Consider the following 17,444-nt stretch of genomic DNA (forward strand, 5'->3'; position numbering starts at 1 on the left):
AGAGTGGCAGACTATGGGCTAGTGGAGGCAGCCTTTGCCTGTTAAAGCCGAGACCGCCCTGTCTCTATCACAGGCTGAGTGCGAGAGCGGGCCAGAAAATCAACACAAACACACACAAGTGAGAAAGGTCTGCAAACCCACCAAAACAGGAGAAAACTAGAAATGCAATCAGTGGACACACTCTATTGAAGTCTGCATTTTAACATATTTTCAGGGTCAGCAGACAAAGTTATTTAAAAAGAAGCTGTATTTTGCAGACTTGTTGAGACATGTCTACTGTTCATTCTCACCTTGAGAGAGCAAGACTTTCATCCAATTGAGCTTTTCGCCTGTATGTTGTGGAACAACCTGGACTGGAAAATGTTGGCAGGCATTCGGAAATTATGGAGTTAAGGTTACGATTTGCACTCTATAGAATGTCTTGACAGAAACAAGTCCTTTTAGGTAAAAACGGGCTATCTCAGGTAAAATTTAACAGTGTAAGAACTAAAAATAGGGTATGGTCAAGTTGAGTATCTGAGGCCCAGGTAAGATTGAAAGTTTATTTAGCACAGAAGGTGCCTAACCCCGCATGATTTAGGAACAGAAGTGAGCCAGTGATGCACATATTTTGCACCAAAATACATGAATTTATGGGTCACAGAACCTCCTTGCATTTAATTAATGAATATGATACCTTCAGATATCTGGAAACTGTACCTGAGGAAGAATCAGTTATTTCTCTTCCTGTTACCTTGTCTGACATTTATTGATTTTTTATCCCATGCCACACAAGAAAGGTGTGAGTTAGAGGTGTTGCCATAAAACACGTCCACAGGTGTGCCAACATATCAATTAGCTGTAATCAGAATCGGACATAGCATTAGCATTACTGTCCTAGCTTTGGCAAATTCCTTTAAGGAATACAAATGTCAGTCAACTTCTTCAATTAAAGCAATAGAAATCCGTATCTCTCTTTTTCTGATTATTCTAACGGCCTAAAGCAGGAGATTTTTTCTCTGACTTAGTCTGATAACTTATTTTGAAAGCTGCTCTTTTTCTTCTATTAGTCTCCAAAGAATTTGCTTGAGATGGAATCTGCAAAACTTGACGAAAGCCACCGATTTGAAATCTTGATCGGGATATCTGAGGAAAACTCCCAAGCATCTTTCCAAGAAACCGAATACAGAAATACAGAAACCGAGAGAAATGCTAACAGAGAGACACATTTGGTGATCAGTGTGAGATTTTTCACACCTCTGCAGACAGAAACACAGCAGAAAACAAAGTGTGGCGGCGAAGAAGCGGCGAGGAGTTCAACGGAACGCGCTGTTGCCATTCAACGTCAATTAGACACTAAAAGTAAAATAAATTAGTCTAAAGTCGACAGCGACTTTAAACCTTTCCTCCCACATTAAGTATCACAACTCTATGCCTGTCAGTTTGCCTCAGCTTGAACACCAGAAAGCCCCGCTCTCTCCAACGCTCAACACAAACCATTTAACGGAGCTCTAAATAAGATGATTTACAACCTGTCCCCACTTAGCCTGAGGCTGAAAAAGGAAAATCAAGAGGCTTGTAATACACCATTTCTCAATTACCTTCCTCATTATTGTCACCCGTGTTCATTACTACTATTATCTGTCTTTCTGCTGCACCCCCCACTTTAGGCTAGCTGCAGCCGTGGCTGTCACATTGGATGGAGAGAGGCAGGAAAGCGGCAGAATCGAGAGCTTTCTTTTTGCAAGGCCAGGGCACTTCAGGTAATTAATATAGCAAAAGGGGGCAGATGAGGAGACGGAGAGGATGTGAGGATCGGCTCGGCTGTGTGTGTGTATGTTTTTTTTTTTTTTTTTTAGCTGAAACGCCTGATATGGGAGCTCACCTGCCGATACCCCCTAAAAGGTATTTCATTAGCGAGGCTTTTACCATACAAGCAGAGCAACAAAGCCCTGGCTACGCCTGTCTCCACTTTAACTCGACAGGGCCCTCCAGGACGTCTGGAGCTGTGTGCGGGAAGAGCTAAGAAGAGTGGAGGAGCTGAGAGGAGAGGCTATCCCCGTTCATAATCTGATGACAAAAGGCAAAAAGGCATCATCCTATTACCAGCGTGATCTTCAACAGCTAGCGCTAGCTCCTTTCCATGGGGGCTCTCTTTATTATTAAAGGCGAGTGGGTGATAGGGAGCCGGCGCCTTTCTATTAGCTCTGGGACGAGAGTGGGTACGAGAGGTGGCAAGAGAGGAGGACCCATGCTGCTATCCTGTTTGGAGTCTCTCTCGTCATTTTTCAGAATCAAGATACTTTATATAGACCACAGCTTAACATCCCTTTGGAAGTGTTTTCTGATTTATTCACATGTAGATTTTTAACAGCAGACATGCCTGGGATCAGTCCTGAATGTCTATGGGAAAAAATGAGATTCAGGTTGTGACTTTCAATCACAAGTCCTGGTTCAGTTCTTGGTTTCCATCGTCCTGGTAAAACAGAACCACAATCAAAATGTTGACACAAGGTTTCTGAAGATCTCACCAAACACAGGAGAAATGCTCAAAAGAAAAGTGCATATTTTATAGAATAACAGTGCTAAGCTATTTAGCACAGAATGCTACCATATGTGGCAGCAGAACATCAGCCAAGGCAAAGGCAAACGTAGTCCAGCCAACTGGTGAGTAATTTACACTTATCCATGACAAACACAGAAGAGCTAGTTAGCTAGCAAGGGATTGTCAGCAGGTAGTTAGCGAGACAACAAGCAGATGGAAAAAGAATAAACTGAGACAGGAGAACTCTCCTCCCTGCATTTCACAGTGTTGTTATTCTTTTGTCCATGATCTGACTATTTTTTTGTCTCCTGTGCGTTGAACGCCACCCTCTGAACTGGAGTATTCCTGTTCCTGTTGGGTCATAATCAATATGATCGCATAAAATCTGTGGATTTTTGGTTGAGACTCATTTCATGACAGATCTTTTGTTTAAAGGCATTTTTGTTCTACAACACGGTAAAATGACTAAAGTCCAATGACTTGATGTCAAAGTTTTTCTATGAAGTCCCAGGGTGTTGAAAAAGTAAGTTCACATCCAGCATCATATCACAAAGAGTAATTTATTACGGTCTTCAAAACACAAAGCTCTCTTTAAGAGTCTTATAAGTACATATCCTAAAAACTAGAATTTACATAGAAGCAGGAAATGGGTCTAAATGTGTTTAGATTCAAGCAATGCAAAAAATACCCAGTTCTCCAAAAACAATCCTATTCATAACTGATTTAATTTTTATAGTAGCCATGCAGATCCACTAGAGTATTCACCAACAGAGTGAGGAGAGATACTGAATGAAGGAATGAGGATTTAGTCTGGTTCTCTTCTTTGTGCTAAAATATTCTGTCTTCCGCTCAGCGGGGGTGCTTTCCCATTGCCTGAGGTTACACAGGAGGATTGTGGGAAATAAAAGCAGTCAAGGGAGCACTTTTCAAGAACCGCAAATTCTGGCATGCAAATCAAAACGAGATGCTGCCAAAAAGAAGTCTTGGTTTCATTAGATAAAGTAAGGTATAAATCCGGGACCAATTAAATATCATGCAGCAAACAGAGACACTCAAGCCTCAATTCTTTATTGAAACTTGTAATCACTGATGAGTTGTACAAGAAATGACTAAATGCTGTGATTTACCTGAATGCTGAAACCATAAAAACCCCTCAGATGATCTAAAACAGGTTTATTTAGCAGAACAGCAGCACAAATTGGATTAACAGGTCCTACCTGTGGAATGGGATTCTCTACGATGTGAAAGTTTTAAATGTACGAACGTCACAATGTGAGAAACTTCATGCATGTTTGTATAGACTTAGACATGATATGCAAACAACGGATGAAAATTCTCTCCTGTACAGGAAGTATGAAGCCAACAAGGATGGGTAAGGATTTTGTTTATACCAGATTTGACTTTAATAGATTCTTGTTTTATTTTCCAAAAAAGAAATCACAAAAGACAAAGTATTTTCCATAAGTGGCTGTTATTTCCCTTCTGCAAGATGCACAACAAAGTACTAGGGCCAGGCTAAGACACATTTTATTTAATTATGAGAATATAGTCATAATATTAGAAGAATAAAGACGCAATTTTACTAGAACATCATAAAATTTTGAGAAAAGTGGCTTAAATGGTCAGCTTAGTTCGTGCAGTTCTTTCTTCAAAACAGACTCAGTCGTTTGCTCAATTGCTTCAAAATCCTGCAGCCGATAATTATTTGATAATGATGTGAAAGCAATGCTTCAAATGTATTACCTTATCTTTACAACCGATTCACAAAATGCTCAACATTCCTCGTGATTGTTATATTTTTATGCAGGAGTTCTCAGAAATTGATGACTTTATTCACATTAACATATTAATATTCTCACATTATTTCCACTTTGTAATTTCATACATCTGTATTCTTGTAGGACTATGACTTTATTCTTGACATTAAATAATTACAACATTTTTGGTTTGTAATATTCCATATTAGAGTCAAACAAGATGGTGTGCTGACATCACTCTTAACTATGGAAACTCAAAGAGTGGATTGGTAAAAGAAAATGAAATCCAGATGTTCAAAAAGTAAAACTATCATAAATCGATAAAATTGATAAATCATCCCGCCCTAGATCTGCTGTCCTGCCTAGGAAGGTAGTTAAAAACGATTTTTGCTCTCAAACACAAAAGTAGCGTCAAAGTCCGGCTGACGTATTTGCATCCATGTAAAACAAACTGACTCTTTGTACCTGCTGCCTGATGAGAGGATGCAAATAAATAGTAATTGAGTTTGGCTGAAAGAAGTTTTCCAGACTTTTGAAAGTCTGGCAAAAAAAAAAAAAAAAAAAACAGATATTGGAGAGGTGAAGTGCCCTGCGACTGTACCACCTGGCCACTCCTCCTGCCCCCAACAAATTCCCAATTCTCCTCATCATCGTCGTCTTTTCTGTGGAGCCCAGTAAAAAGCCTGTGATGACCTGGGCGTGTAGCTTATTAACCTCTCCATCAGTTCTTATCAGCCAGTGAATAGCGTAGTCATCTGCTCCTCCTCCTGTATCTTAGAGGGAAAATTTCTCTGCTTGTCACGACTATAATTCGCTCCACACACAAACCCCAACGTCCACGCACACACATAGAAACAGAAAGAGGCTCTCAAACATTTTGTCCCTGCCCCAGATGTTATTGAACTGACCAACAGCTGTAGCAAACAGTGTGTATGTGTTTGCCTGGCGGCCTTCGTGTGTGAGGGCCAGAATAAATTAATGGCTGATTTCCCCCCTTGCTTTGATGGCATTAAGAGCCCTCCTCTTCTCAATGTGCCACATTAAATGCTTTTCTCTCCTCTTTTTCCATCCGTTTCTTCTCCCTCCTTTTTTTTTGACAAGTGGGGCCACCCAGCAGAAAGCAACTGATGCAAAATGCGAGAGTAATCCCCCCTCACCCCTCGCCGTTCGTCACCCCTCCCGCTATCTTTAGTCTCTGACACAGAAGCCATTATCTGTGGGATTTAGTTAAAGCAATGCTTCGTGTATTTGTTAGGCACTGGGTTTGTTTTCTCTTCTTTTCTGCTTTGCTTGAAAGTGGTGGAGCTAAGAGGAGAACATGGATGGTGATGGGGAGGAGGAGGTGAGTCACCGCAACTGACTTCCTGGAAAAAGGCGTGTTAGGGGTTCACATAGTCATGTAGTGACAGGGCCATTTTGTTTTTGCACAATTTTATGAGAAAATGTGATGCTTTTCAAGACTCCAATATCTTTACAGTATCCATAAAACATGGACATTGGATACATGGATGGTAGTTGGCTGGATAGATGGATGAATAGGTGAATGAATGAATGAATGGAGGGATGGATGGATGGATGGATGTGATTGGAGAAATGGATGGTATTTTAAACAATGGAGTTAATTCGGTTTTTCAGAATTAATTCTGGAAAACAAATATTTTTGTCCCCTTCTCTCTTTTGAGAAATGTTTGTCTCTAGTCTCATTTCTATAGAAAGAAATGACTACAGATCTACTTCTTATAATGAATCAAGAAGCAAGTTTGTAAAAAGTTTAGAAATAATCTCAATCAACTACATTGCTACAAATGCTCAAAACTGTACATGAATGAAATTCAAATGTTAAAAACCAGAAGCTAAAACAAAACACAGTCAGCTGTTCTTCTGACCTAGGTTTTCTGACAGAGAACGCCATAAAAATAAAAAAAAGAGAAGTTTTATCTTAAAATTGCCTATTACTTATTTAGGAAGCATGCCTTTCTGCAGTGCCACCTTCAGGCTCTTTGGTTTTCACCCTCAGCCACATCAGTCCACAGAAGTAAAAACAGAGCGCTCGCAGCTGAAACCGCCAGATGGAATAAGCCGAGGCCTGCAGGTTAAGCCAGGCGGGTTTAGCTCTCTGAGAGGCCGAGGTGTGAACTATTTGGGGAGCTTAGAGGGGAGGAGAAACATGAGATGATTTAGTGCTAGTGTAAATCGTGGTACCTGTTGACAGTGGTAATTGGGACAGCTTGACAAACACAACAAGTAGAAATCTGTGGGGGATTCTGATCTGAGCCAAAGCATCACCTCCTGTAGAATACACAACGAGCCCACATTACAGTTAAGACCAGCTTTCCTCAGACTGATGAAAAAGTACTAGTCTTACTTGTATGTGGTTTCACTTATAATAGGGAAAATGTCTAGTACTTTTCATCGATATTAAGAAATTATTGGCTTAAAACAAGCTCCTGTATCCTGCTTTAAAGTTACCTGTAAGTCAGTTTTGTCGTATTCCAAGTGTAGTGAGACATTTGCTCTAGAAAATGTCTTACTACACTTGGCAATGTTTGTACTTTTTGCACTGTCATGTTGAGACATTAAGTGTAGTAGTCCACTTATGTTTTATGAATGAAAAACTTTGTGAGCTGGAGGACTCCCTCTTCCTCAGCCGACTGACAGACAGATGCAGTCATTTTAGCATGAATTGCTCCTCCCACGTTATTAGCAAAGAGAGGGAGGAGGGTGTGTGTGTGGGGGGAGGGTAGAGGGGGAGTACTCAATGCCCACCCCTGGGGTAGATGTTAGAACAAATTTGAGAGGTGTCATATTACACGCCTTGTGACAAGAGGCCGAGGGGAGGTGAAACGATAAATTTACTTAATGAATTAATCTGTAGACCAGTAATGGCTCTGCTAACAACATTAGTCATCCTCCTCTCATCTCTGAGCTGAGATTCGGCGGCTTCCCCTCCCTCGTCTCCACCACTTCTATCTGAATCCTGCCTCTCTCTCTTGCTCTTCATACTCTCATAAATTAGTTTAGGTTCCTTTCAAACGATTACATAATTTAGGCTAAAACGCACTCACTTGTTTAAAAATTGTTGACTGCAAAGTTTTAAACATTTTCTTGTTCCTTTTTGTGTTCCTTTTTTTTGTCCCCATTGTCCCCAGTGTGTTTGTAAATGTGACGCATAAATCCCCTTTCAGTGCGGAAAAAGGCATTACATTACAACGGACACCAACACCAGCCGGTTAAAGCCTCTGGGCCTCGGCTTGAGCTTTGATTCAATACACAGATGCAAAATTGCTCTGTTTAAATAGACATTTAAATGGAAATGCAATGGGAAGGACAGCTGTTGGTATTTGTAGCCCCGAGTGCTCATTACAATGGGAAATGGGACCGAGTGTGTATGTGTGTGATGACAACAGTAGGAAGGCCAGCAGCTGTGTTAGCACGTGAATGGTGTAATTACTGGCCAAACCTCTGTCATTAACCTGTATTGTTGAGTGTCACCACATCTGTTACCACGAGAAAGCCTTGATTAATTGACTGCAAGGTTCAAATTCAATTATGTACTCAGACTACAGTTTGTTAATTAAGTAGGTGGATAGAAAACACACAATTAGCCGAAAATTGTGGTCGACTCTGTAAGACCGTTTGCGTCCGATTTCTGATTATCAAATTTGGAAAATAATAATAATAATAAAAAAAAAAACAGGTCAAGGTTGCCGATCTGGATCATGAGAAGTCAGTAAACTCCAACAAACTGAGGGTCTAAACTATCAACATAGAAAGCACAAAAATAAAGAATTACATTCATTCATTTTACAAGACAGATTATCTTGCGCTTTCCTTTCTTTTATTCAAGTGCTCCATATCGCAATCAAATTCCTTTTTTTTTCCCAAAGACAATTTCAAAATAAATAGCAAATTTTGATGTAATGTGTTTGATTATTAACTCCTCATTAATAATCAAACAGTATTAGTGTTTTTATAAGAAAACAAAGCGACATTTCCATTAAAAATATTCACAAAACGTTGTCTACCGTCTGATGTTGAAAAAACTTTTCAAATTGTTTCCATTAAATAAAAATTGCAACTGAAGTCGCATGTGAATTGGTTTGTTCAAGTGATAAGTCGCTAAACATGCAGCGCTCATACCAAAAAAAAAAAAAAAAGGCATGAGCCAAAATCTTAATTGGTCGGTCAGGCATTTTAAAGCTCGTGACAGGAGAGAAGATTGCAATCGGTGCACCACAAATATTTTTTTTTGTCATTTTGCTGATGTTAATGTACAAGAAGAAAACGTCTAGCTGTTCGCGCACAAAAAATTAACAAATGCAGAAAATCTGTGAAACCTCGGGAAAACCACATGAATATATAACTGTAGCTGTGTTGCATGTGTGCATTATGTGTGCCATATTAGACATACAAGATGACATAGATGTTGTCATATTATATAATTGCATAAGATGAAATTACACAAATAAATTTGCTTCATTGAAATGCTAATAAAAAAAAAAAAAAAAAATTTTCGATAAAAAGTTCTTGCACTAGGATGAGGTGGTTTTTTGGCTGTATTGAAATAGGAGTTTTTGCAAAACTGCAATGGAAATGGAAACACTTGTTTGCGTCACAAGTCACATGATCAACAACCAGATGTTGCCACGGGGGAAAAAGACGAAGTCGACGGCAGGAAACGGCAGGAGGATGATGTCACAGCATGTTTATTTTTTTATTATTTTATCACGTGAACAAACGTATCCATGTGATTTTAATGGCATTTCTTATTTCATTCAAATACATTTTTTTGACTTTGTGCACATTTGTCCTGGAAACGCAGTTTGCGATTTAGTTTTGCCTGGACATAATTTGTGTGCGTTTCAGCTGCATCTCGGTGACGATGTGCTTGGCAGCTCGCGGCACCGTTTGGCCCGGCTGCTGCACGGGGTCCCGAGCAGAGGGGCGGCTGATGAAAGCATTGGCGGGATGCTCCAATAAAGAACAGATTATCATAAGCGGCCATTGTCCATCTCCCACTTGTGTCCAGCGACCCTCCCCACCTCCTCCATCCCCATTTACTCACTCCTCGGCTCAAAATGTTAATCGGCACCATCGCTGGCTGCCTGAGGAAGGACGGGGAGCCTGGCCCTGTGAGTGCAACTTTGAATGGGCTTTAGTAGGCTTAAAAATGATAAAAGAACAGTAAAACAGAAAAGAAGTAGCCTGAGTTAAAGAGAAAAAGACAACCATAGCACGGAAAATGAAGACAGTATAACAGGAAAAACAAGATATATCCTACTTTAGCGAGCGTTAGGTCGGCTGCTGCAGGTCCCTTCATCCTAACAAACTCCCTTGCCTGCCTCCCGTTGTCTCCATCCACACCACTCGTTTTATCTGAAGATTCTCAGACAATGCCTAGAAGATCCCGTTCCCTAATCTTCCTAAAAATCCCCCTTTCATCCCCACTGTTAAAGAATGTATGAAAGGCCGACACCAGGCAGGAGAAAAGAAGGAAGAAGGGGGAAAAAAAAGAAGCTGCGCACATCTGGGAGCAAGGGTCGCGTCGCTGGGCTGAAGGGGCCAGGGGGTGTTAGGAGGGCTCCACACGGTTCGCCTCTGCACAAGTGACTAATTAAATTGTTTTGCTGCTCAAACATTCAAATGGCTGAGGAGATTAAGGGCGGGAGCAGGGAATGAGAGTGTATATGAGTATATGTGCAAGGGGAGAGGGTGTTAATCTGTGTTCTGACCCAGCTGAACCCTTGAAGTCGTGCATGCACACACAAAACAAAAAAGCTCAAATCCTTTCTTTTGTCATCTCAAAGGCAAGAAAAAATGCAATAGGTTTTAAAGGAGTGATCCTCAGACTTCTTTTCGAATGGCGAATTTGGTTCTGAAGGGAGTCCAGGATGATCACAAACACATTCAAAACTCTCTCTGGACGAAAAGGAAGTGCTCTTTTCTGTAACCCCAACGATGATGAGAAAATGATGGAGGGAGCATATTTCCTCCTTGCTGCGCCTACCTTAGTTGCCATAAGCTTAGCTTACAAATTGGCTTCATAATCGTCGATAAACAACAATCTCAATCTCACTGCTCAGAAAGCAAACTTGACGCAGCAGACAAAAAATAAGCACTGAGCGAAACATGTTTTTTGTAAAGAAGTTAATGATATTCATCTTGTTTTTTGAACTGAATGATTCAAAAAACGTGAAAAACATGACTGAGAAAGGAAGCAAATGCTGAGTAGCGCAGACGGAAACAACCTCGCTTCCGTGCATCTTTCGCTCTATGAACTGCAAAGGGTATTATAGCCCAAACACCACTACTTCTCTCAAAGCTGAGAGATTAGACTGGTTATCCCATTAAAGTTGGTAAAATGCCATTCTTGTGTCTTTAAGCTCTCATATAGGAGGTCAAGATGAGTCCGCCGGTGCTTACAAGGCGGCCGTGGATGTAATCTGCCCACAGTTGCAATAATTAATGTTAAGCTTCTTCTTCTTCTTCTTCTTCTTCTTCTTCTTCAGAATTACGTTTGTGAAGGAACTGCTGCAGATAATACAGTCAAAGCTGTGTGGGCTGTTTGTGTAGCAAACGGAAGATAAACGTGAGGATAGGCTCATGTGACCGACTGTGGAATACGAATCTCGATTAAGAAACATTATAAAAAATCCAAGCAAATGATGGCTTTAGACACAGGAAAAAATCTTATCAAGTAGTTTGGCTCTAGTTTCTAGTGCAAATATCTCAGACAGAAATAAGACAAAACTGACTTACAGGTAAGTTTCACCAAGATAAAGAAGCTATAGTGAAACTTTAGCTTCTTTAATTCTTTATTAAAGAATAATTCTTTATTAAAGAATTATTGACTAAAATTGAACTTCCTTATCTTGCTGAAACATTTTGGCTTATTTTAAGTCAACTAAGATTTTTCACTTGAAACTTTGTTTTTTCAGTGTAACAAGTGTCTGCAGGGTCGGATCAAGGTTTACGTAATCCTTGTGGTTTGCTTGTCATATCTCTGCTGTTCTGGGGGCATAAAAGAAGAATAAATTCCTACAGGAATGTTTTAGAAATATAATCATTGTACCCAAAAAACATTGATATAATAATCTAAAAAATCAAGAAGTTTAATTATAATTTGTGTTTCTTAAATAAGTACAATAGAAATTAAACTTTTAAAAAGACGAAAGACAAACAAATTAGTGTCCGATTAATTCAATAAATAATGCAAAAATAATTGTTATATTTGTCAAGGATTTGTAATCTGTAATCAATGTAATTCAGGTTTTAATGCAGTCAGCTGCTGTACCAACAACCACAGTTTCAGCTGGTGGATAAACCAGAGCTGGGTGCCCATGTGAAACTCGACCCGGGGCCTCCTGTGCCTTTGGGCCAGCCCTGGGTGTTTTGGATAAGTGAGATTTAGAGACGCTGGCTGCTGCTTAGGATTCTCACGTCACTGAACCCACACCTCCCATTTAAATAAAACCGGTTCCTCTCGGCTGTGAAGCCGTCAGCGGTCCGCTCCATCCTTCCCTGTGATTCGGAGCGCGATATGCCTAACATCTAAAAAAGGGTGCATTAAGCTCTTGCTGGATTCCTCCTTGTGCCATTTTCCTCTCGCCGACTTGCAGACACAAAGGCAGATTAAAGAAAGCACGTGCCACAAAAACCCCCGCGTCAATCTTATCGGCTTCGAGTGCGATTTTTTTTTTTTTTAAACGTATGTTAATCTGGCAGAGCTAAAAGTCATTCTCTCCCCTCTCTCTGGTTGTTTATCTCTTATCAAATGCACAGTAGGTGAGGGGCAGCTTTTGCGCTGCAGCTAAGTGGCATTATTTGGATAATTGCGTCCATTGTTGCTGCTTATATAGCTATTTGAAACAGGAGGCCTGTGTAAATAGTGTGGGGGCCATGTAGGGGGGTTGTTGGATATATTCAACAGGGGTCAGGGGATTTCTGCAAAGGTGCTTTAAAAGCTTCTTCATACTAATAATTCATCTGTATTCCAATTCAACAACTTCTTTTTTAAAAAGAAAAATAATATTAGTCAAAATACCACTATAGTATATTAGTCCTACCTTGTTAGCCTGTGTTAGCTACATCCTTAAAACAAAACTGGCTTTATAGGAATGTAACAGTAAATATTTATAAGTTTTCTGCTCAGCTTTCTTCTACTGTTAATATCTGGTTTGTTGCAGGAGGTGAAACGTTCTCCTAGTGTTGGATGTGTGAAGGACAGCGCTCCCAGAGGTGTAAGAATAACAAGTTCATTAGTCGAGGGGGTGGAGGTGGAGGCTGGGGAAGGGTTGCAGCGATTCAAATTCCCCCCCGACCCAGAGCCGGCCTTCCTGATTGGCTGGCTGCAGCGGCACGGCGAGACTCATTAGAGCCCAGCAGTAATTAAGAGTTGTTAGAAAGTGAATTCTCCAACCGCAGATTAGAAAATTAAACTATTTACTGATTACATATTAATAGAAGACAACAATGCCGCTTGCCATAAGCTTGGAAGGCGACCAAGGAATAAATCTGTGTACTTAATTACCATAAACAATGGGGGCATAGAAATGGAGTTTTATGCACACTCCCTCCTGTAATGTGTCTGATATCAGAAGACACTTGACAATTCTTGTTCAATTATCTCTATTATTTAATGTGCTGCGAACTGCCTCTGAGTAAATAAATTAACCACCCCAATTACTTTGGACTCATCTGGGGAGGGCCGCCGCGTAATAGAAAATGCTGCGGAAAGCTGCGCCGTGCCCGAACCGAGGGAGAGGAGGAGAGGAGGGAGGGAGGAAGGAAAGGAGAAAACTGAGATTTCACAAGGATGAAAAGAAACGAAAAACGCAACAAAAAAGAAGCAAGTCTTTGATTAGAAAAAAAAAATGGAGTGAATGACAAAGCAAAGACATGTGATATCAAAGAGAGGCGGAATGTGAGGCAGTGGCGCGCCTTTGGCCACGGACCCCCCTCAACCTCCCTCAAGATTTCCCCCACTGCTGGAGCGGAGAGATGAGCAAATTGTTCACGGGTCAGCCCGTCTTGTCCGTTTACATCTGCTCACCGGTCCTGGAGTGTGGTGCGCCGCCACGGCAACGCAGCACACCGAGGTCACACAAACTGGCTTTGAGAGGGCTGAATCATGTGATCGCGTGCACTGCAGCGATTACTCTGCACATCTGAGCTGGTAGGATGGCTCTCATACCATCCAACGCCTCCAGATCTAAACCCAGCAAGGCTAACCTCGAGCTGAGAACGGGGATGAAACTCTTCCTGGCTTTAATGTTTACCCTGATAGTAGTGGAATTACCATTTTACATTAAATTATGTTACCCAACTGCAAAATTTAAATAGTAAATGGACTTTACTTAAGTAGTGTTTTTTCAGTCATGCCGACCACTCAAAGCGTTTTTTTTTTTTTCAACAAACAGGGAGACTGCAGCTGCAACTAGACCCTGCTTTAAATACACTTCCAAACACAATGCATGTATAGCTACCTAACTATCATTAAAAACTATTTATTCACTCATTTTTGTCATTTCTTGTTGTGCATGCTGACCTCACAGCTCCTCTAAATGTTGCGGACCTCTCAACGCGGACACATGTTTACTCACTGCATATATGCTATTCTGGCAGCATCTGCTGATCTGACAAAACATTGGTAGGCTCAGTTTGATTGGGGACCAAAGTTGCAGCATTTGTTTCATGTTCAGCTATTGCGATTCTCTTTCACACTGCTTCGTGTCAAGTAATCCAAACCCTTTGAACAACCTTTTCCCCCCTTCGCCTGTGGTGGCGCTGCACCAAGAACTACTGAAGGAAAAGACATGAAAACCTCTGAAGACGACGGATGCAACTTCCTTCTTTACAGGATGTAAACAAGAGTGCAGTAGTGTGGGAAGCAAATGTACTGAGACAGGACTTCTCACAAATCTACATAATGAAAGCCTCAAGAAAAATGTTCTTTGAACTTAAAATAATGTTAAAGTTAAAAAGAATAAACTTAATGAAGGTAAAGTCAAATTTACCTGAAATGAAAATACAGGAAATTATTTTAGTGTTGGGTTCACTTTGTGTTGGGAGCCAGGAATTAGGCAGCTAAATATTTGTTAATTTATTTTAGAACATATGCTTGACTTGTAAACATTTTAAATGAGCAAAAACAATCCTTTGCAAAAATGTAGCTTGTGTCGAGTCATTTTTTACTGCCGCAATATTACCATATCTAGAAAATGTTCTTTTCTTTCACTTCATTTGGTGAAAAAACTATATCAAAGACTGATATAAAGTAATAGAGAAAACATTCACTGTGTTGGAAAGAAGCGTGACACGAGTGAATAATAATATTAATAATTATAATAATAATGTCACTTCTGCTTTTAATCCCTTCTTTTTGTAGATTTCGGAATTACGTTCTTAACAAAACTGTGACAAGATGGATAATCATGAATTTAAAGAATATTGGTCGCACACACTTTTTATACAGTTTATTAGAATTACATCTCTAACAGCTTATTTAGTATTTTGTTCCATCTTTATATCAATGATCAGGAGCTGAAACTCATTAAGTCTTAGGGTAGTAACTTCTACTGTGTACTTTTAGTTGAGTTGTTCATTATTTGGTAATTTTTTACTCCATTTGTACTCATCGGTGTTGTGAGAAATTGCATTTCTCTTTCTAAGTTTTTTTTTTTTTAAACTTCATTTGTTAGGGAAAATAGCTTATTAACTCAATGTAAGCCTACAAGACAAAAAGATGCCCCTCCCCTTTTTTTATTGCACAGGGTTCAAGAGAGAGGTGTCAAGAAGTACTTTGTCTTCAAGCGGTTGGGAATTGTATTATTCAGAGTACAGAAGAGGATATGCGTAATTTAGTGTTGGGTTACCGCGGTTAGAGACACATGATCAGCGTTGGCAGCTGACGGCACAAAGGAGCCAATTTCAGATCTAGGTGTTGGGTCACACAAGTGAATAAGTACGGACTAGTAGGAGACAAAATGTTTCAAATTTACAAGCAGAATAAATCTGGTGTTCTGTACTGTCAAGTACCTACAAGTACAAACGTAAACACCAATAACTGGTTCTCTAAACCAGTCTCCCTCCCAAAAACCAAGCAGAATTAAAATAACTGTTTCTATTTATGTAAATGTCAAAATAATAACATTAAATGTACTAATTTTTCTTAAAAAACTTAAGCACACAAACATAAGTAAAGGTTGATTTAAAGAAATGATGAACTACAGTAAGGTAGTGTTATAGCCTATGATTTCTCAACTACAATCAAACATTATTATAAACGGCACCAGGAAAAAGTATTCTTGCTAAAAGCGCAACAAGTTTTAGCAAGTTTAATCAAATCTTAATTTGATTAAGATTTTGCAGGATACATAAAATATATTAGTGTGAAATTGTGAACTCAAAGCAAAAAGAGACATGACTGACCAACTTTTAACAAATGAAAAACTACGCGTTTTATTCAGTATGTCTTTTAGGGTGGCTCTCCACCACCTTTAAACCTCTACTGACTAAAATGTTCATCCAGTCATCTTTCCAGTGGAAAAACAAAGCATTCCCTCAGCATGATACTGCCGCCACTATGTTTCACACAGGGATGGGAGAGTTTGTTGTCAGCAACAAACTGCATTGTGGATTTGGGCTAGAAATCCACAATGCCACAATATGAGTAGACTGAGACTGATCTATTCACCGTTTTCTGAAGGGCTTCTTATCTGCTTTCAAATTCGTAGTAGTACATTAGAATCTCTGGATGTATTTATGACCATTAGATTCAAGTTGTCTTACTTGAGTCATTTGTATAAGTTTCATTGTGTTGTGATTGAGTATTGTTTCTTTTCTTATGTATGCTGCCATTTTTGGCCAGGTCTCTCTATTGGAAAACAAATCTTTTGATCTCAACAGGGGAAAAAAATGGTTAAACAAAAGTAATTGTTATTCCTACAACTCTTCCATAAACGCCAGATTTGTGGAGGTAATTGTCCAGTAAACAGATTCTACCACCTGAGCTGGGGATGAGAGGAAATTAAATACAAGCCTAAGAAACGAGTTTCAGATGTATATTTGTAAAATAAGATAATAAACAAATTGGGAAATGACGTAGCATTTTAGACTTCTTGTTTTATCACTATGGTTACACAGATTTCAACTTTCTGGTTGATCACCAACAAGAAAATGAAGCAGCATTATAAAATTGCCATTGTTCTTTCCCCAGAAGTGTACCGATTGCATTTTTCTGGCTGATCGACAATCTTTAAAAAGCCTGATCTGCCAGACATTTTTGTGTTCAGAGTTGCTATTGCGAACAATACAGTTGTTCGCAATAGTCAGTTTTTCACAAAACTGATGTGAAAAAGCTTGAAGGTTGGGGACAGTTTATAAAGATCCTGTGAATGAAAAAGATCACTGAACAACAGGTTGGTTCTGTCGCAAAGCAAAAGCACATTTTTCACTGTGGTAAAGAAAACCAAGGAGAACTTCTCTATATGATATCATTTTTATTATTTTCTCCTCACCTTTCTGTATTTGACTCATCTTTTTCTAGTAAATCACATTTTCAGGAGGGGACTATAGGTGTGTATTTCATATATACATTTCTTTACGGTGTTTGAAAATAAATAACCTGGCTTCTCGCTGGCCAGTGGCTGCTTTAACAGTTGGGGAAGTAGAAGAAGGAAACAGCCCTTCAGATTGACACAATGGTGTGCGCTCCGACAGGGAGAGAGGGCACAGACGAAGGGGAGGGCAGCGAAAAGGAGGAAAGCAAACACAACAAACGGCAACGAGATAGCCTCAATATCAGCACCCAAATAGTATGGAGGAGGTGAGCACAAATCTCAGCAACCCGGTTTCCATTTCTAAAGCTCTTTCTTCTGCCCTGTCGCTTTTTTTTTCCCCCCAGGATTTTCGGGGTTAAATCTGCCACTGATGTGTCAAGAAAAGCACAAGCGCTACTGTTAAATCATTACACTTTCAAAACATTTGCAAATATCAAAAAAAAATATGTCATGTTTTCCCCCAGCCCTGGAGCATTCCTGGGTGAGAAACGGGATGAGCATCGTCACCAATGGGAGGGAACGATTCTCCAATTTCAGTTTGGGACTTGACACAGCCGAGGCCCCTCTGTCTTTTTGTAATTTTTTTTTTTAATTTGGCTCGGT

At 39.8% G+C, this 17,444-nt stretch overlaps 1 protein-coding gene across 7 annotated transcripts in view; it reads right to left on the reverse strand.

Moving 5' to 3' along the window:
* ehbp1 (EH domain binding protein 1) overlaps positions 1-17,444 on the reverse strand; it is a 144,944-nt gene that overhangs the window by 20,036 nt on the left and 107,464 nt on the right. The window lies entirely within an intron of this gene.

This window comes from Poeciliopsis prolifica, unplaced genomic scaffold (genome assembly GCF_027474105.1).
Source record: "Poeciliopsis prolifica strain line A6 unplaced genomic scaffold, Auburn_PproV2 SCAFFOLD005, whole genome shotgun sequence".
Lineage (NCBI taxonomy): Eukaryota > Metazoa > Chordata > Actinopteri > Cyprinodontiformes > Poeciliidae > Poeciliopsis > Poeciliopsis prolifica.